At 27.3% G+C, this 20,204-nt stretch overlaps 2 long non-coding RNA genes across 3 annotated transcripts; one reads left to right on the top strand and one right to left on the bottom strand.

Moving 5' to 3' along the window:
- Window positions 1–4,099: 4,099 nt before the first annotated feature.
- On the top strand, window positions 4,100–5,472 carry LOC136090558 (uncharacterized). The gene is made up of 2 exons (XR_010643513.1): window positions 4,100–5,235; window positions 5,317–5,472. It is a non-coding gene; the product is annotated as an uncharacterized LOC136090558 (long non-coding RNA).
- A 6,975-nt stretch (window positions 5,473–12,447) lies between these two features.
- On the bottom strand, window positions 12,448–15,715 carry LOC136090721 (uncharacterized). 2 transcript variants are annotated; one of them, XR_010643667.1, is made up of 5 exons: window positions 14,495–15,709; window positions 14,279–14,408; window positions 13,583–13,681; window positions 12,863–12,916; window positions 12,448–12,777 (listed from the first exon to the last, which is right to left on the bottom strand). It is a non-coding gene; the product is annotated as an uncharacterized LOC136090721 (long non-coding RNA). The 2 variants fall into 2 exon arrangements; XR_010643666.1 differs by having other exon boundaries at window positions 13,583–14,408; window positions 14,495–15,715.
- Window positions 15,716–20,204: the final 4,489 nt, after the last annotated feature.

The raw sequence follows: 20,204 nt of genomic DNA, 5'->3' as shown, positions 1-20,204 counted from the left end.
CAAGTATTCTTCCCTCCTTCCCTAACTGCCATTTCATAGTGACTGTCATGGTTTTATTATTTTAAAGAAATAAATTTATTTATTATTATATTGAAAAATATCTAGTTATTTATTAAAAAATATCTAGTTATAGATAAGTATTTGTTAGTGGTGATAAGTTAGAAATACAAGCATTAACTAAGAAAATTAGTGCTTACGTATTTTTTAATTAGTGCTTACGTATTTTTATATTCAACCCCTCCCTCTCCCTCCCTCCCCCCCCCCCCACGCTTTTGTACGTTTTTTGAAGACCTTCCCCTATGAGCGTACGTTCTTTATGGACGACCCCTTATAAAACCGTTAGTTATTATTATTTAGATTTCAATATTATTTCGAGATAAAATAAAAAAAAGCGCACGCATTAAACTATTTCCAAATGAAATGTCTGCGGAAAGTTAATCATTAAACTAAATATTTTTAACCAATACTAATAACGAGGTTTTAATTTTAGTTTATATGTTCGTTTGATCTGTTTTTCATTATGAAAAAACACACTTCCAAACGTAATTCAGATAGGGAGTTTAGGCAATTTTTATAGCCAATGTAAATCTTTTTATTTTAAAATGCATTAGATTCCTCGACATATTTTATTTTCAAAATGGTTTCAACGACTTCTGTATTTAGTTCCTAAGATATTCGTGTTTTAATATTTTCAATTCTTATACATTTTATGAAATATTTCCTTAAAGTATCTCGTTAAAATATTGGCACCGAAAAAAAAACTTTTTCATCCTTTTTTTTTTCTTGCGTAAAAAGTTGCGTTAACAATAAAATTTTATTAGAAATTAAATCGTAAATCCAATTTATTTGAATAATTCATAAATATAATTTTTTCGAGGTTAACAAACACGTACTATTAAATGGTCAACTAACTATAGAATATGCTTTAAAATTGTTAAAATTGTTAAAAATAAACTAAATTTTTAAAAGTTTTTACTTAAAATACGTTAAGCGTAACAAAACAATAAGCGTAACATAACTTTGAGGAGAATTATTAATCTAAATATTAATACGCTAATGAATAGTGCGCATAGTTACGCCTAATGTTCGTGTTGTTAATGACGGTTCTGTATTCTGTAAAATACACCATTTCTTAGTTTTTAAGTAGTTTCTAGACTTTTGAATGCGCAGTTATATATTCCATGCGGTCTTTCGAGTAAGGTCAGCAAGCAAATTAGAGCTGATATATTACTATTTTCGAAAAGAATTGATGTTGTTCATTGTTTAAAATAAAAAATTTAAATAATCGTTTGTTTGTTGTTGGTTGTTTTTATTTTTCTAATTTTGTTTTTATTTTTCTAATAGCCTGTTTTCATTTTTTAGAAGAAGTTAGAAATAAAATGTCTGGTAAAATATTTTTTATGTACTATCTAAACATGAATACTGTAATTTATCTAATCTTCTAAATATGAATATTGTAATTTAATAGTGTTAGTGTCGTTTCACTTTCTTTTTTAATAAAGAACTTTCTAGGCTTTTCTAAAAGCGTTTCTTTACTCCACGCGGTCTTTCAAGCAAGGCCTTCCAGCCGATTAGAGCTGATAAATTTTTAGTTTCAAGAGGAACTGATGTTGTTCATTGTTTAAAAACTAAAATTTGTTTGTTGTTCGTTGTTTTCATTTTTCTGTTTTTTTTTTTAGAAGTTAAAACTAAAATGACTGGTAAAAAATTTTTTTTTAGTACAATGTTTCTTTTTTAGTAAAGCGTTTCAGTTTTGTCTTCAGTCTTTTTAAATCAATTTAAGCAAGTATTTTTCATTTTTTAGAGCAGTTAAAAGGAGCTGAAGGCCTTTTTAGTAAGTATATAGTGTATAGTAGTTTACTTATAGTTTATATTAGTAACATAGTTATATTAGTTTATTTATAGTTTATATTAATTTATATAGTATATAGTAGTTTATTTATAGTTTATTTATTCAAGTTTATAGTTTATTTGTTCAAGTTTATTTATCGTTTATATTAGTAAGTTTATTTATAGATTATAGATTAGGATTAATGAGAATACAAATTTTTTTTTAGACAGGCTAGCTGACAGCGACTTAAGTAAGTTTTATCATTTAGATTTTATTTGAGTACAAATGTAGCATTAGCAATTTTATTGTATATAATTTTATCTCAATTTTTTATTTTTAGACAGACAGGTAGAACTCAGTAAGGACTTAGATTTTGTAGATTTAAAAACTTCTTTTGAATATTCTTTTAAAGCATTGAATATGTTTTAAATATTTTTAATAAACTTTGTCATTTAGGTGTGGTAGCATCATCAGTTGGTGCAAATAGTAATGTCTTTTATTTTATTTTACAGCAAATAGTAATGTCTTTTAAATCATTTTAAAAAGAATCAATAAATATTGTTTATTTAAACATAATCATCAGGATAAAATAGATAAGATAGATAAAATAGCTTTTTTATTTAATATTTTTTTATTTAGTTATAACTTCAGTTGCACCAGCCACAACAGGTAACTTCGTACATTTATTTTAATATACTTGAATTACATTTGTTACTTAACTTTTCAAGCAATAAATATTGTTTATTTCAACATTATCGTCAAGATTATATAAATAAACTTTTTATTTGATAATTTATTTTAGTTGCTTCTGGATCAACTTTAAATAATGGTAACTCATTAATTCATATTTTGTTATAGATAAATGTAGATAAAAAAGTGTAAGTTGGAAATTATTGTAGATTTAAAAGCAGTAAGCTTTTTTCTAAAGGTTCTTTCTATTTTTGGATTAAATCCACTATCACTACATTTGTTCTATGTTTATATAATGTTCTTTAATAATTTTTGTCATTTGAAAAAAAATATATCAATGTTAAATTACACCAGGTTGTCGAAAATAATTATAGTTTAATGATAATGTTGTAAACTGTTAGAGCAAATTATAGATCTTTGATCTATTTAATCTATTTAATAACCTACTACCAAAGGGAAAATTTACTATCAGTTGTTTGTTTGTTTTCTGTTTAGTTGACAACAATGAAGAGAGAGGTAGTATGTTTAAAAGGATTTTTATTTTTTTATAAAATAACTAAAATGTTTTTTAAAATATTGTTGTTGACTTAAAAGTAAAACAGTAGGTTTTTATAATTTTATACAATAAGCCCAAGAACTTAGGTAATACTTAAAATCGTATTGTCAATAATAGAGAAGGAATTTAAAATTCTCAGTAAGACAGCTTCTTATTATTTTATATCAAGTTAGTTTAATTAAAATTTATTTTCTTTAGTTGATCAAGAGAGAGCTAATGAAGGTATTAGTTACATTAGTTGAGTGAATTTATTTTTAAAAAGTTAAGTAGATATTTTAACGTCTATACATTTAAGTGGTTTTATTGTTTAGACACAGAATTGAAGACTGAAATAAGTCAGTGTTTTTGCTATTAGATAATTGTTAATAGAAATTTGTTTATTTGTGCTGTAACTGGAATTTTAAAACTTCAAGTACTAAAGCTTTATTTTCTTTTTTTTTTTAGGAGAGTTGGAAAAAAAAACTAAGTATAAATTATGTGATTAGTATAGTTAAATAAAGCATTTATATCTGTACACTCAGTAGTCCAAGTCAGTTGTCACATTTTAGAAATTGTCCAGGAGAGAGTAAATAGTAAAATAATTAGTCTTTATTGGCTTTTTTATTCTTGATTGTTAAATTTATGTTTTATTTCATTTGTCTTATTTAATTTGTCTTGAGGCACATGAAATATAATTTTGACAAAAATTAAAAATTAAAAAAAAAAAATGAAAAGTAATTTCTGAACTACAGACTTTTTTCCTTTGAACATTCTGGGGACACCAGACCCTTTTTATTGACCAAACTTTGTTTCACATTGTTGCAGGAAAACAGTCTTTATACCTATGTAGATACTGAAAAACTAAAAAGGTCTCATACATAACTCATTTTCACAAAAAACTGGATAACCGACCTTTGTCTTCTGAGGTACAGATATTAAAATTTAAAGTTTATTTTAGTTTTTTGGTTTAGTTTATAGTTAATTTTAGTTTAGTTTTTATTAGTTTTAGCTTCAGATATCTTTTTTCTTACTTTAGACAACTTCATTAGGGGAATAAGTAAAAAAAATTATAGTTATTTATTTATTTATATGTAAATATAATTCTATCAATTATTCTGAGGTATATTTTGTCTTTAGTGTCTGGTAGAAGCATAACTGGTAGGGCTGTGTTTTAAATTTTATATATTTTTTACGGAAAAACATGTGCAATAGGTGAAAGAATTATTTAATATAAATATGACATTTTTAAACTGTTTGCATTTTACTCATATTTTTATTAAAATCAAATTTCTCACAAGTTTAACTCTTTTTAATTTACTTTTTTTTAATTTATTTTTAGCATACTCTTCATCCTGTGAAAATGGTGAGGTTATGCTTTATATTTTGATTTAAAAAAATTGTAAATATTTTTAAATTTTATTATATCCTTCTATTTGTAATTTTAGAGTCATTAACATTTGAGGAATACCAAAGATATCGCTCCCAACATCCAGGGCCTCTCTCGGAGAGGTCCTTCAATAAGTGGCAAAGTAATGGCGGTATGAATGAGCCATCCTTCAAATGAAGGGCTCATCCATACCGGGGTGTTGGGAGATACCGAAGAAAAAACAGCAACCAAAAGGTTGTAAATGTCTTCTATCAGTGAAGATATTTATAACTTTTTTGTTGCCGTATTTTTTTCGGTGATTTATTTTTGTTTTTTTTAATTTTGTAATTTTTTTTTTTAATTTTGTAATTTCTTTTTATAATATATTGTTGTATATTTGGTTTGTTTTTATCTTTTTTAATTGAAATTTTATTTGTTTTTCACTAATTAAACTTAAATATAGTTAAATTGATTCACTACCCAATCATCATAATATGATGCTACATTCTATTTGTTAAACATAATTAATTGGTAGTTTAATTTATTGAAAATTTACTATAAGCCAAGACTATTTAGCTATATAAATGCAATTTATTTATATCTATTTGATTTTTTATCTTTAATGTTTTTAGTTTGGCTCTTTGAACCATTTGTTTTTTTGCTTTTTAATTAAAATATTTTAAATCTATTGTTATGTCTTTTAAATTTAACTAAAGTTTACTAAAAGCCAACGTGAAATAACGTCGTAAAACAACACCGACAAGTTGCATCATGACAGCAGTTTAAGTATGACAACAGGCTACCGAAAAGCAGGTAAATTGTATTTCAGTTGTTTTTTTTGTTTTGTTTTGTTTTTCTTTTATGTCTACTTATCTGTTACAATTTTTATTTTAGGTTTGTCATACGACGCATTAATGCAATATAAAAGATCAAAGTTTACATATTTTTTACAATTTGTTGTACACATGTTTGATTGTAAACCAACTTTTTTTTGTTTGAAACGTATTTGTACTCAATTGCTTAGTTATTTATAATAAATTTATTTAGTTGTGTGCATTTATCGTTTTAAAGACAATTTCCTTTTTTAAAGAAACATGTATCAAGGGGATACCAAAAAATTAATAACTCATAAATAATTTACGGTCACTTCATATTAATCTTATTAATTAAAGTTCATGTTATAAAAAATATAACAAGAATTTAGCTTTAATCTTTCGTCAATTTAAGGCATGATGAAGTGTTATTATTTTGTGTCAGTAACTAAAAACGTATTGTGTTGAACTTAGTAATGTCTAGGAAAATGGTTCTGCCATACACTGATATGACCTATGTCGGTTGTAAATTACTCAAATAACGTTAAATAGTTGGTAAATTAATTTATTTAAATTTTACAGATGGTTTAATTTTTTAATTTGAAGTCGTTTTTCTTACAGGGTATTAGTTAAGGTTTCGCAACTTTAAATTGTGGAAAACAGTCACTATAAATTAAATAACAGACCGACCGTAACCCGTATTACGGGTTGCTTTCTGCTAGTTTAAATTAACCTTTATTATTAAATTATCAAGTGAAAAACGCGGAAATAAAACAAGACGAAAACTTCAAAATATGTAAAAAAATAAATATAAATCAAAAATTTATCTTTACATGAATAAAACAAAATTTAGTCAACGATTTGTTAATAATTTCAGTATTATCATAGATTCAAAAAGAGATTTAACCGCTTATAGTCTACTATTTCGACTAATTTATTATTTTCAGCACCTATGATAATAAAAACTTTTCGAAAACAATGAATGAAAAACTCGTTGAATTTATCTTTATGTTGCGAATTATTTGAATTTAAAAATTTCAATTTTCAAAATTCATTCAAAACTTCACTGTCGTTTTGTCGGTAAATTTACTGAAAAAAAATTTTTATTATCGAATTGCAATTCAAATTTCAGAGTATACTCTGAAGTTTGAATTGCAGTTCGATTATAAAAACGTTTTTTTATATATTTTTATTATTTTAATTTTAGCCTAAAGTTAATATAAGATTAACCTAATGTTAAAAAAAATTAGAGGATAGCGGGCAGCTTTGGTTTTTAGTATAATTTTTAAAAATTTGACAGCCCTTTTCTAACAGTTCACACACACACACACACACACACACACACACACACACACACACACACACACACACACACACACACACACACACACACACACACACACACACACACACACACAGATATATATATATATATATATATATATATATATATATATATATATATATATATATGTATTCAACCCTTGGAACCAGAAAAACTAAAAGTGGCAATAAATTGCCGACCTTAAACTGTTATAGGTTGCAACAACATTTTTTTATAAAGGTTTCACCATAAAAAATAGAAAGAGGTCAGCAAAAAATTTCCTACCTCAGACGCTTCAGAAAAATAAATCGGTATTGCCGAATGCTGATCCTTTTATACTGTTATTTAGGTGCCCCAAGAAGACCTAACGGTCTTGTCACAGAGCACCGCGAAAGTGCATTTAACCAGAAAGTTTACGCCTCCTTCCTTACCGTGACGCGAAAATATGTCCATAGCTCGTTTCGAACCTGGATCTCTTGCTTATAAAGCAAGCGCTCTAACCACTGCGCCACGGCCGCACATCCTAATTCCGAGGGCCTGATCCTAATTCCGAGGGCCTAATCCTAATTCCGAGGGCCTGATCACGGCCTGATCCTAATTCCGAGGGCTGTATGTATTGTCATCAAATAATTTTATACAAAATTTGCCTTGGCTCTCCCGTTCATAAATTAGACAAAATTATCTAACATACTTAACGAAGTGCACCAACGAGAAGGTAAGCTATAGGACTTTGCTCTCCATCAGTGAGCTGTCATGTTGCCTAAGGTTAGCCCTCCATTTCTGGGTTCTTTCCTTTACTTGATAGGCAGTTCATGTAAAAGTAATAGTAACTCAGCCTAAGGTTAGCCTTTCATTTCTGGATTCTTTCCTTTGCTTGATAGGTAGTTAATGTAAAAAAATTTTTTTGTTATTCTAATTTTTTTTTATTTTTTTTTTATTTTGATATTTATAACAATGTGCAGTTAAGCATATAGATAAAATTATTGATATATAATACAAAAGTATCTTTAAATTAAACAATATTGGTACATATAAATATATCAGATATGATTCATACCACTTATAAAGATAAAAACAACTGTACTCAAACCCAGTAAAAACAAATGACATAATAATCAAAGAAACAAGATAAATTTATACTATGACATAATTATAAATTTATATTAAATAAAATTACCTCACAATCCTAGCTACAGAGAATAAGATCAACTTTTTCAAAATCAGTTAATAAAGGAAATGATCATACTTCATCATGTTCGTTATCATACTTAACAAGGTATGTAGTTCGTCTACCCTTTAATTGATTAATTTGTACCACTTGCGTACGTTCCCAAGATACTTCAAGAGAACCATCTTCTCTAACACGATGTTGTATAGAAAAACCTACAAAATCAGATGGATTGTTAATAAACTTTGATGTTTTTTTTTTGTTGCTCTTATCATTTGTTTAGTCTTGCATCCTGAATTTTTTCCATTAATTCTTTTTTTTTGCTTTTAACAGCTGCATCACATATTATACGAGGCTTTAAATTATTACTTATATTACTTAAAGATTGTTTGGTGTTAAATTTGCTCAAATGAAAGTATAAAGATTTTGATATAATTCCTCGAAAGACAAGTTTATTCTTTTGCTACCTTCTATCTTTGTTTTACAAAAAAGTTTTTAGTCACATTCGACACCTAAGATTACGCGATAAAAATTTAGTTGAGAAAGGAGCACTTTTGCCATTAATGGCTCTTCTATATTGCGAACTGTTTTCTCTGCTTCCTCTTATAATATTCATGCCCTTACATTTAAATTTATTAAATCATTACAAGCTGCAAGTTTTTTTTGTTGTTCTTTAATTTCTTCTCTATTTCCTTTCTCTATTTTCCTTCTTGCTTTGCTAGAAGGTGCATAGCTTTATCTTTTTTAAGAGCTGCTTTTATTTCATCATATTTGCTTTTCATTAATGTTACTTTAGTTCTTGAATATTCAAGTAATTGTTTTCTTTCTTCATCTGTTTTACCATTAAGCCATTCTAATGTTTGGTTCAGAGACCACATTGTCAAAGCCTGGATAGTTTGAACATATGCATTGGGTTTTGTGCGAACCAATAAATCCAAAATATAAAATATATATATATATATATATATATATATATATATATATATATATATATATATAATAAGTAAAAGTCTTTGAAATAATATATTTGTTCGAAATGATGGACTGAAATCTATATTTATTTAGATAAAATGATCAATGAAAGTATTTATGATTGGTATTTGTTATTAAAAGATACATCTTATGATGCAATATATTGTAGATATTGCGTGGATTTTAATGTTAAACTGTTCTGCTGCAAGAAACTTAAAAATTAGGTAAATTAAGTAAAAAGTAAATTGTAAGTAATAAATAAAACTTACTGATAAACTAATTGGTTAGCAACAACAACATCAACAACAAAAAGTAAACCCGCTGTAGAATACTGTAAGTAAAAACATGTAATAAAATCTCAGCTCTCAAAAAATATAATTCAACATGTGCAAAAATTTTTAGACTAGTTAGAGAGAAACGGCAAATTTACCTTATCGCACTCAAAAATATCTAAAGACGGGGGAAATTTAAAAAATCTTCACTTAGAAAACGACAAACCCATCCTATTAGACTACCATAATAATTAAATAGTTGCAGAATCTATTTTTATGTGGGGACGAAAGAATTAGCTTCATTTACTTGCATATAAACAAAACTGAAACATTCAAAATTAAATAACTTTATCAATTCTAAAGGTACTCGTTATTACTCTTATTGAAAAGTGAATTAAATATTATAGGAGTTACTTTATTATGAAGTTTGTACATAAATATAAGAATTTGATAAAGGTTTAACTGAAAAACATTATGTGATAATTTTTATATAGTTCTTTAGAATGTGTGAAACGACCTGCACCTGAAATAATTGTGACTGCGTGTTTTTGTCTACTAAGCAATTTTTTTAACTTTACTTACATTAGAGCTGCACCATGCAATATTTGCATAGTTTATATAACAATGTATGAGGGAGAAATGTAAGATTTTGGAGCAGTTTTGGTTTAATAATGGCCTAGCTTTTTATAGAATGCCAATATTTTTGAAATTTTATCTTCTAACGTTCTTATGTGTTCTCTCCATGTCAAGTTTTCGTCAAGTATCACTCCTAAAAACTTTAATGATGACTCACTAATTATTTTAGAATTGCCAATATAAAGTTCAGGAAGTTTTAATGGTATATTTTCTTTATCGTGAATTCTATGAAAAAAAGTATACTTAGTTTTATTTAAATTTAAGGACGATTTGTTTGCCTTAAACCATTCCTCTAGATATATAAATTCCTTGTTTACTATTTTCAATAAAAGGTTCACATCTCCATTAGAATAAAATAAATTCGTGTTTTTTTATATATAAATCAAAGGCTTTGCTAAGATCTATAAAAACTCCGAGGGTAAACATACTTTCGTCAAATGTTTTAAATATATTGTGAACAATACTAATAATGGCATGGTCAGTTGAATACCCGGGTTGAAATCCAAACTGTTTATTATATAAAATATTATTTATACTTAGAAAAGTTAAGATTTGGTTATACGTTATTATTTAATATAATTAACATAATTCACTCCAAGATTTTCGAGAAGCAAGGAAGAATTGAAATTGGTCTGTAATTTTCAGGGTTAGAAATGTCTCCTGATTTGAAAATAGGTATGACCCTCGCAATTTTAAGTTTCTCCGGATAAATACCTATTTTTAAAGATAGATTAAAAAAATGTAAAAGAGGGATTATTAAGCATTTTATCGATTTTTTAATTACATTACTACTAACATTATCATACCCTACACTTTTGTTTAGTTTTAAAAGATATACTGTATCTAAGATTTACTTTTCAGTAATTTCATAATTATCCATCTTCGAGGTCTTATTAGGAGTAAAATATGACTCAAAGTTTACTTCAGTAGTTTCTATTTTCGACGCTAAAGTGGAACCTACACTGACAAAATATTGATTAAGTGTTTCAGCAATAAAGATTTATTTGTAATAGTTTTACTTTCAATGTTTAGATTTATAGGAAGACTATTTCCGTCAGTTTGTTTTGTGCCAATTAATTCCTTAGTTATGTTCCAAATATTTTTTGGATCATTTTTATGTTTTATTAAATGCTAAGTATAGTAATATTTCTTTGACTTTTTTAATAGCCATCTCAAAAACACGTTTATAATTTTTGTAATTAGTTTCAATATTGAAAGTTTTATTTTTTTGAGAAACTTTTTATATAGTCGTTGCTTTGTTTTTGACGACTTTATAATTCCAGGCGTTGTCCATGGATTTAAAAATGTTTTTTTTTTTTCACACATTTTGTAACTACAGGAAAAGCGTATTCCTTGATAAGAACATCTCATGGAAGCAACATATTGATTATGTTGGTACTAAAGTTTCCATAGCTATATGAGTTATGCAAATATTGGTTGGGCAAGCACTGAAAAAAATAAGTAACAATCTCTCTATCGCGGTCAGAAACATGCAGTACGTGTAATTAATTTTGCTGATCGTTTTTCTCACTCTAAACAACTTTTTTGCTGAAATGAGAATACTTAATAGTTACAAACTTAATATTTTTAATATTTTATGCTTTGTATATATATATGTAAAAATAATCTTTCCCCTGCCGTTTTAAACGACTTAATTACCTTGAAACCTAACAATAACTACTCTCTAAAAAATAACAACCTTCTATACGAGCCTTTTTGTCAAACAAATTTTAACCAAATTTGCATTAATTATTGTGCACCCCATTTTCGGAATAAAATTGTTTTCCCTAATTTTAATTTTGATCTACCTACTTCTTTGCATCTTTTTAAAATTAAGCTGAAAAATTTTTTACTCTCCCATAATATCAATTTTTGACAATAATATTGATATTATGGAAATATTAATTAAACTTTATTACCTATACTACAAAGTGATATATGTATGTATATTTTATTTTAATTTGTTGTACTTATAGCTACTTTATATTCAGTGGCGGAACTACTGGACGCAGGACCCTGCGTTGCGGGGGGGGGGGGGAACCTACCAGCAATAGGGGGCTCTCATATAAAAAAAATTATACTCTCAATAATATTTATACTATAAAACTCTTTTCCGCAGGTATAGTGGGCCCTAAAATATAAAACTTGGATAAAAAAATGTCATCCATCGTATTAAAATATATTGTTCAAAAATTTATTTTTGTATTGGAGTGCGTAGTTTACATTTAAACGAAAAGTTGTAACCTTTTTAAAATTGCATACGCAATTGAGAAATAAAGTACGATTATCAGCTGCAAACTGCCAGATGTTATTGTATAGTTAATTTTTATACCGTTATGTTGTGTTTGTGTATGAATTAGACAATTAGACTGAATTCGGTAAAAGTAATAGTTTGTTGCGTATAAATTTTTTTTAAACTGTAAGAAGTTCTTCAATTTATAAGTTCTTAGTTGCATATTCAATATTTTTAAAATATAAACAATATTATTTGTTATGTCGTTGCATATCAAGGATAATGATTCTATAATCCTTGTTGCATATACAAATTAAATTTTGAATGTATCCCAGCAGGCACAGCGACGTGACAAAAACGTGAATTTCACGTTATTTTGGCACGTGACATTTAGGTGACTTTTTGGTCCCCATGAAATGACCAATTCACGTGATTTATGGACGTGTTTTTCACGTTACTTTTGGCACGTGATATTTAGGTGACTTTTTGGTCCCCATGAACTGTCTAAAAGACGTGCTTTTTACGTTCATTTTGGCACGTAATATTTAAGCAATAACTATGCTTTATAAAAACGAAGTGTTTGGATTCGTGTAAAGAAAAAAAACTCATCGTCGAGGAAATATTCAATACGTATTAAATTACATGGTTTTATTAGTCAGTATGTTAGTTCTTGACATACACATTTTGAATTTGTAATAAAAGCTGCACTTTTGTTAAAATATCCTCCTTATATCCAATAAGTAATAAGTACAAAGTCATAGATCTGCAACTTACGAAAAGCACGCTTCAATCCACAAAGAGCGCATTTCAAACTTAATCTAACGAACCAGTCGATATATTCTCCCATAAAAGCACGCTTCAAACATAATCTAACGAATCAGTCGATATTTTCTCCTATAAGAGTACGCATCAAACTTTATCTAATCAATCAGATTTAGCTGAAAAGAAACGAATAAAATCTTAAATAATAATATGATTATTTAATAATTATCTTAAACCACAAACTTTTAAAACAAATCTTACTTGGTAAGTTGCCAACCATTTTGGCTACAAGATTTTCTAGTTGTTTTCTTTTATCTAAATCATTAAATAATTTTAAGAAAACAAAATAGAAAAATTTTAGAATGCACACAGAAAAAATTATAACAATTTTTAAAAATGTAATAGTTACCACATAACCACACAACATTATAGTGGAGATTTTATATCATGATTTTCCTACCCATGGTGAGATTTTCATCTTGAGGCTCCTTTTGCTGTGGAAAAACATTCACTACGGCTAAGGAGCCTCATCTACCCCTAATTATATATAATATATTAAGTTTAAAACTAAAAGTATGTATAATAAAGTATTGTCAAATTAGGTCACCAATAAATACCGAGTGCTGAAAATTCAACTCAGAATCAAGTTGCATTCTCCAACAAGATATGAACTAAATTAAATTCTTGCTATAGGGTGCGATCACAAAAAAAGACGAAGAGAGGGAAAAGTGAAATTTCTCAAACTTTAAAAGTTAAAAGGTTATTGTGTCTTACTACAGAATGATATTTCTAGGTAATAACATAACAATACCATTGGATCTTCCTAGTCAATGATATTTTATACAGAACTTATCATTTGTCATGTAGTTTAATAAATTTAATATTAAATAAGTTATAATAACTTATTTATTATTAAATTAATTACATCAACAAATTTGACAGTCTAAAATATTATATAATAGGGTAGATAAAAAAGTATACCTTGTATTAGGGTTTGATCTTTTGCATGTTGCAATATGAGAATTATCTGCCATAACGTTACATGATTTTGAACTAAGCTTTGTAATATATTTATTAAACCTAAATTGATAAAACTTAGATTTAAAATAATATAATATGTTTAGATAAAATATTATATATGTGACATTTTATTTTTGTCAAAAATGCATTGCGATGTTATGAGATATCTTATACCCTGATACTTTTTTTATTATTATAAAACTACAATGCAAAATAATTATATTATTATAAAAGTATAATAAAAAGTATTACAATAATGAATATATAAACTACATATTTCATATAATCATTATATTTAAAAAATTTGAAAATTGTTTGCGGAAAATATCCTGAAAAAATTCAGAATATTTTCCCCCTAATTTTTCCCTTAATTTTGCATTCAGCCAAGTTGATGACAATAATATATACTTTAACTTGCATGTATGGAAAACTTTTCGGATATTTGGAAAAAGATAAATTTCAGAAAAATATCCGGTATTCTGGGAATATCCAAAAAAAAATAATCCCTGAAACTCAATTATAAAAAAATAGTAAATAAAATAAAGAATATCTTTCCAAGTTTCTAATCATAGGTTTTTATAGAGAATAAAAAAAGATCCAAAATACACAATATTTTGGCAACATAACTTTCATGCTTCAATCAAGTAAAATTGTAACCTGGACGAGGTCACCTAAAATATACATGATTGAAATGTGAAGAAGGAAACCGGGTAAGAGCATGCATCAAACTTTCTCTAATGAATAAGTCGATATTTTCTCCAATAATAGCTGGCGACACCATATTTAGCTAAAAAGAAACAAATAAAAACTTAAATAATAATATGATTATTAATATAATTATCTTAAATCACATTCTTTTAACACAAGTCTTACATGGTGAGTCACCAAATGTTTTGGCAACAAGATTTTCTGGTGTTGCTACTTCTTTGATCAAAATCATGAAACAATTTTTAAAAAAAGCAATGCTATATTTGAGAGAAACTTGCTTTACATATTGGAAGGTTGTCAACATTGAAAAATAAGTATAATGCAGTTTCAAATACAATAGCATCATAATCATCTTTTTGTGGGGAAAACATTGAACAAATCCGCGTTAATAACCTGTTTTATATTGTACATAATAACAATAGCAATAAAAGTCATATAATATATACAATAATAATTTCATAAATACAATTCAAATATATATATTAATCATATAATATTTAAATAATATAAAAAAATGAAATAAGTATTAATCTTTTTTAACAAGTAAAGCACAAGATCAAGATGTCATATATTACAAAAAGATAAAGTATATAATAACAAAATATAAATATATCAATAATAAATAACATAACAAATTTGTTTATTGATATTATCTTGGATAAATTCTTTAACCTTGTTGATAAAAACCAAATAATATAAGAAAATCTATTTTGGGTTTTTATCTAATCGACTCTTGAGCAAAATGTATGCAGAAGTTCTACAGATATTATTATTGCTCAAGAATTAAGAATAAGTTCTGCTAGAACTTATAATTTGTCCATGTAGCTTACTTAATTTGATATTAAATTCGTTATAACATAACTTATTTTGTACTAAATTAAGCAAGCAAAATGGGCAAATTCGCCAGTCTAAAATATTATATTATAAAGTAGAAAAAAAGCATGCCTTGTATTTGAGTTTAATCTTACTTGTGTGGCAAATAGGGACACTTGGTACTAATTTATTTAACTTAATTTGATGTAATTTGGATATTAGATATTACAACTTAAAATATATTGGACTATTTAGTTTTGTTTTAAATGCATTGCGTTATAAGATATTATATAGACTAATTTTTTTTAAATTATAATTAAACTACAATAAAAATTAATTATATCATCATAAAAGTAAAATAATTATAATTAATATAATGAATACAAAAACTATACTATAAAAAAATAAATAATATAATAAAAAATATAATTTTATATTTCATCACAGGTTTTTATTAAGAATAATAAAAAAAGTTCCGTTAGACGCGATATTTATGCACGTAACTTTCACGTAACTTTCACGTAAAATAGTAACCTGGACGAAGTCACCTTAAATACACGTGATTGAAACGTGAATAAAACGTTGCGTGCCTACAGGGATGTTCTCATTTTCAATTTTATATCAAATCTTCCGTTGTATTAAGTTAACTTTTCATTTCTTATTTTATCTGAATTACTAGTCTCCAATTTATTTAATTGTGTTACGAATAATAAAGTATTGTTGCACGAGAGTTTATTACTTCACTGATATGTTTAATAAAAGGTAATTAATAAATTTGTAATAATTAAAAATTTTACAGGTACTGAATTTATAAATTTGTAATAATTTAGATTTTGACTCATAATAATGGAAAAGAAATTAAGTAGTACAAGCGGTGCAGCAAAAAGAAGAAAGTTAAAAGAAACAAAAGCTACTTTAGCTAAATTGCCGAAGCTAACAACGTTTTTGAAACCAATCGAAAAGCGAGCGGAAACGGAAGTGGAAAGTCAAAACTTTGCAGAAGTGGTATGTATAAATCAGTCAGTAGAACATGATGATATCGAAGAAAACATTGCTACTGGTAATAAAAATGTGAACGAAGAAGATGTGAATAGGTCTCCGAGAAACCACCGAAATGAAGACAAGGAAGATTCAAACTCTGATACGAATGACGCCATTGAACAAATTAATTTAGAAAAATCAAGTAAATTATTTTCTACTGTCATTGCAAATTTTCATGGTAAAATACTAACAAAAGATATTAAGAAAATAATTGTATTATCGGAATCGTGTCGGCCAAAAGATCCTTTTATACGCGACCCCTTGCAAGAAAACCGTAGGTTTTCCAAAGAATATTTTAAAACTACCACAAAATATGGATCTATAGAAAGAATGTGGCTTTGCTATTCCCCAAAACTTGATGCCGTTTATTGCGAGCCTTGTTGGCTTTTCTCAGAAGAACGAAAAGCAAAGGATAACTGGCGTGAGCATGGTGTTAGAGATTGGCGTGGTCTTTCTAAAAAAATTAAAATTCACGAAAATAGTCAACAACATATATTTGCTTGTTGCATTTATGAAAAATGGCGACATAATGAAACAATTGATAAAAATATAGAAGAACAAATACGATACCAATCAAATTTTTGGGTGCAAGTCTTAGAGCGGATAGTAAACATAACATTAGCACTTTGTAAAAATTCTTTGGCTTTTCGTGGTCATCGTGAATCATTTGACAATGAGTATAATGGTAATTTTTTAACCCAAGTTCAACTTTTAGCTAAATATGATAATGTTATGAAGCAAGTTTTGAGTATGCCAAATGGATCTATAAAATATTTAAGCCATCAAATTCAAAATGAAGTCATACATTGCCTTGCAACGCATTTAAAAGCCACTCTTACTGCTGATATTAATAGTTCACCTTTTTATTCAATTATAATGGATACAACACAAGATATTATTAAAAGAGATCAGCTCAGTCAAGTATTTAGATACGTAAAAATTATTAAAAATGAAAAAGATGAAGCCACATCAATTGAAATTAAAGAAGTTTTCTTGGGATTCACGGAAATATATAACCACACTGCTGCTGGACTACATGAAGAAATTTTAAATCTGTTAGAAAAACATCATATAAAATTAAGTAACTGCAGGGGTCAAGGTTATGATGGTGCGAACGTCATGAGTGGGATATACAATGGGGTTCAGGCCCTTTTTAAGAAAAATCAACCCAATGCTATGTATATGCATTGCGCAGCTCATAATTTAAATCTTGTTATTAACGATGCGGTTAAATGTTGTGTTGAAGTTGCTTCATTTTTTGTAATGCTAGAAGATGTGTATTCATTTTTCGGAAATAGCATAAACAGGTGGGATCTACTATCCAAATATACAGGAGAATCACAAATAACATTAAAAAGGTTAAATCCAACGTGATGGGCAGGATGATATACTTCTCTTTTCGCCGTTAAAATTCGCTTTCTTGATATAATGAAAGCTCTTTCCGAGATATCAATAACAAGTACAAAACGTGAAGAACGCGAAGAAGCAGTACGAATACAAAAAAATATGAGCAGTTTCGAATTTGTTTTTTTATGCGTGCTTTTGTCTAAAACCCTTATGAGGTACATATACCATCAAAATTGCTGCAAACTAAAAAATTTAGATCTTACGACAGCTTCAGGTTCTCTAGAAAATGCCAGCAAAAATTTAAAACAATATAGAAAGATGTTTGATTCAGCAAAACTTGAAGCGGTAGAAATAGCGACTACGTGGCAGATTCCTGCAATATTTTTTCAAAAAAGAAGAAAAATTGTGAAAAGGCATTTTGACAAGTTATCTACAGATCACCGTTTTGATAGTAGTGAGGAAATTTTTCGCATCAAGATTTTTATAAAAATTTTGGACGTTGTTATCAACTAACTCGACAATAGATTTAAAGGAATGCAAGAAGTGGTACAATTATTTTCCTGCATCCATCCAAATAAATTAATGGTAATGAAAGAACGTGAGATCATAAGCTGTGCAGAAGCTATTCAGAGAAAATATACTGAAGATATAACAACTGAATTTCCGCTGCAAATGGTTATGGTAAAGTCAATGCTACACGATGAAATATCAAAAATATCATCTATACGTGAATTGGCTGACCTTTTAATAGTAAAATTGTCAACTATAGCTGCAAGCGTTCCACAAGTGATAACAGCATTGTTATTGTTTCTTACATTACCTGTTATTGTTGCATCAGCTGAACGTTCTTTTTCGAAACTTAAATTAATAAAAAATTATTTACGAAATACCATTGGTAAAGAACGTTTAAGCGACCTTGCAATAGTTTCTATTGAGGCAAAAGCGGCTGGAAAAATGGAAATGAAAAACATCATTACCGATTTTCCCAATATGAAATCAAGGAGGAAAGTTTTCACTATATAAGTTCGGTTAAGTTTTAGTTTCGTTTTGAAGTTATCTTTATCTTTATTTAATTTTTTGTTTTTAAATATGATATATGAAATAAATATCTATTTAATATGTGAAGCTTTATTTTTTTTAAAAAAACATTCTTTTGCGGAGGGGGGGGGGGGGGCAAATTTTGAAGTTCCGCCACTGTTTATATTCTAATATTTTGTTTACACTAATATAAGGTTTTGACGATAAGATCTTGTAACTAATATAAGGTTTTGACGATAAGATCTGTTAACTGAAATGTTTTAAAAAAAATTCAACTCACACTAAATGGTTAGTTATTTAAAGGCTACTGGAAGGATTTGATAAGTTTATATGACGAAGAAAAAAACAACGTTGTGAATCATTCATACAAAGCCATTTCTGATAAATCTTTCATACAAAGGTACTTTTCCAAGGGCACTTGATCATCAAAATGTAGCCCATTTGTTTGCAGTTGTGAATAAAAAAGTGTTAAAATTAAATGTTAAAGCGAAAAATTATTTAGAAGGAAAACTAAAAAAGCTTTGTCAAGTACACTCTATGAAATTGTACATTTAGTCAGAAAATTGTTGACTGAAAATAATCAGTATTTTCTCCCTGGAATTTTTCAGACAAATTGATTAGAAGGAGAACTTGGATGATACAGGTAATTAAACTTTTTTGTGAAGCTTATCTACGTTTTTTTACAACCATTATTATAGTTATTTTGTAAAAATATTTGATAAAATCCAAATTTTTCTGCAATTAAATTCACTTTTTATTTTATGGACCTATGTATATAAAATTTTTCTAAAGGCGGTTTAAATAAAAAACTAATTCAAATTGTGATTTTAATTTTTGATAGGCAACTTTGTGGTGGCATTTACTATATTTCAATAAAGGAAGTTTAAAATAGTTTGCGTTTACAACTTTAAAAATTGTTTAGTAAATTGGATACTATAGATTTTCCTATATCTTTGTGCTCCATTGCTCAATCAGATTGTTGTCACTTAGAACTGATTGAAGATGATATTCGTTATTTTGATATGTGTCGCGCATCGATAGATGCCATTTTAGAAGAAAAAAATGCCGCCCTATTATCATATTACATCCAACATAAGTTTGATGCACGTATTTCTATTTCCAGTACCTTTGACACAAATGCATCTGAAATTACAGATTTGGTTTCCCTTGGTTGGCTATGTCAGTCATGCTTATTCACTTTTCATTTTAATGCCTAATGCAGAGCTGCTGTTTCAGTATGTAATGTATGTCGAAGTTTTTTTTGTATTTGTATTCAACACTACCTTTTGATTTATAAAAATTGTCTATTACCCAGTTGGCTCCACCATTTCAAATTGCTTCTTCATGAGGTTTAACAAAATTGTATGGCTCAGACAAAAATTCTTTAAATAATAATGACTTTGAATATTATATAACTGCTGTTAGCTCAATCTTTAAATTAATAAGTCAACAAATTCAAAAACAAATTAAGGAAACGTCTTATTATTCTCAAAACAACAAAAAAAAAAACTCCTTAAATAGTCTCAAAAATAAACTTTACGCTTTTTCAATTTTTCAGATGATGAAGAAAAAATATGAAGAAAAAATATGAAGAAAAAGAAATGAAAAAAAAGGAGGTGGGGGGGGGGGGGGTCAA

The sequence above is a fragment of the Hydra vulgaris genome, chromosome 14, assembly GCF_038396675.1.
Source record: "Hydra vulgaris chromosome 14, alternate assembly HydraT2T_AEP".
NCBI classification, from domain to species: domain Eukaryota; kingdom Metazoa; phylum Cnidaria; class Hydrozoa; order Anthoathecata; family Hydridae; genus Hydra; species Hydra vulgaris.
This window is presented reverse-complemented; position numbering and strand designations above follow the sequence as displayed.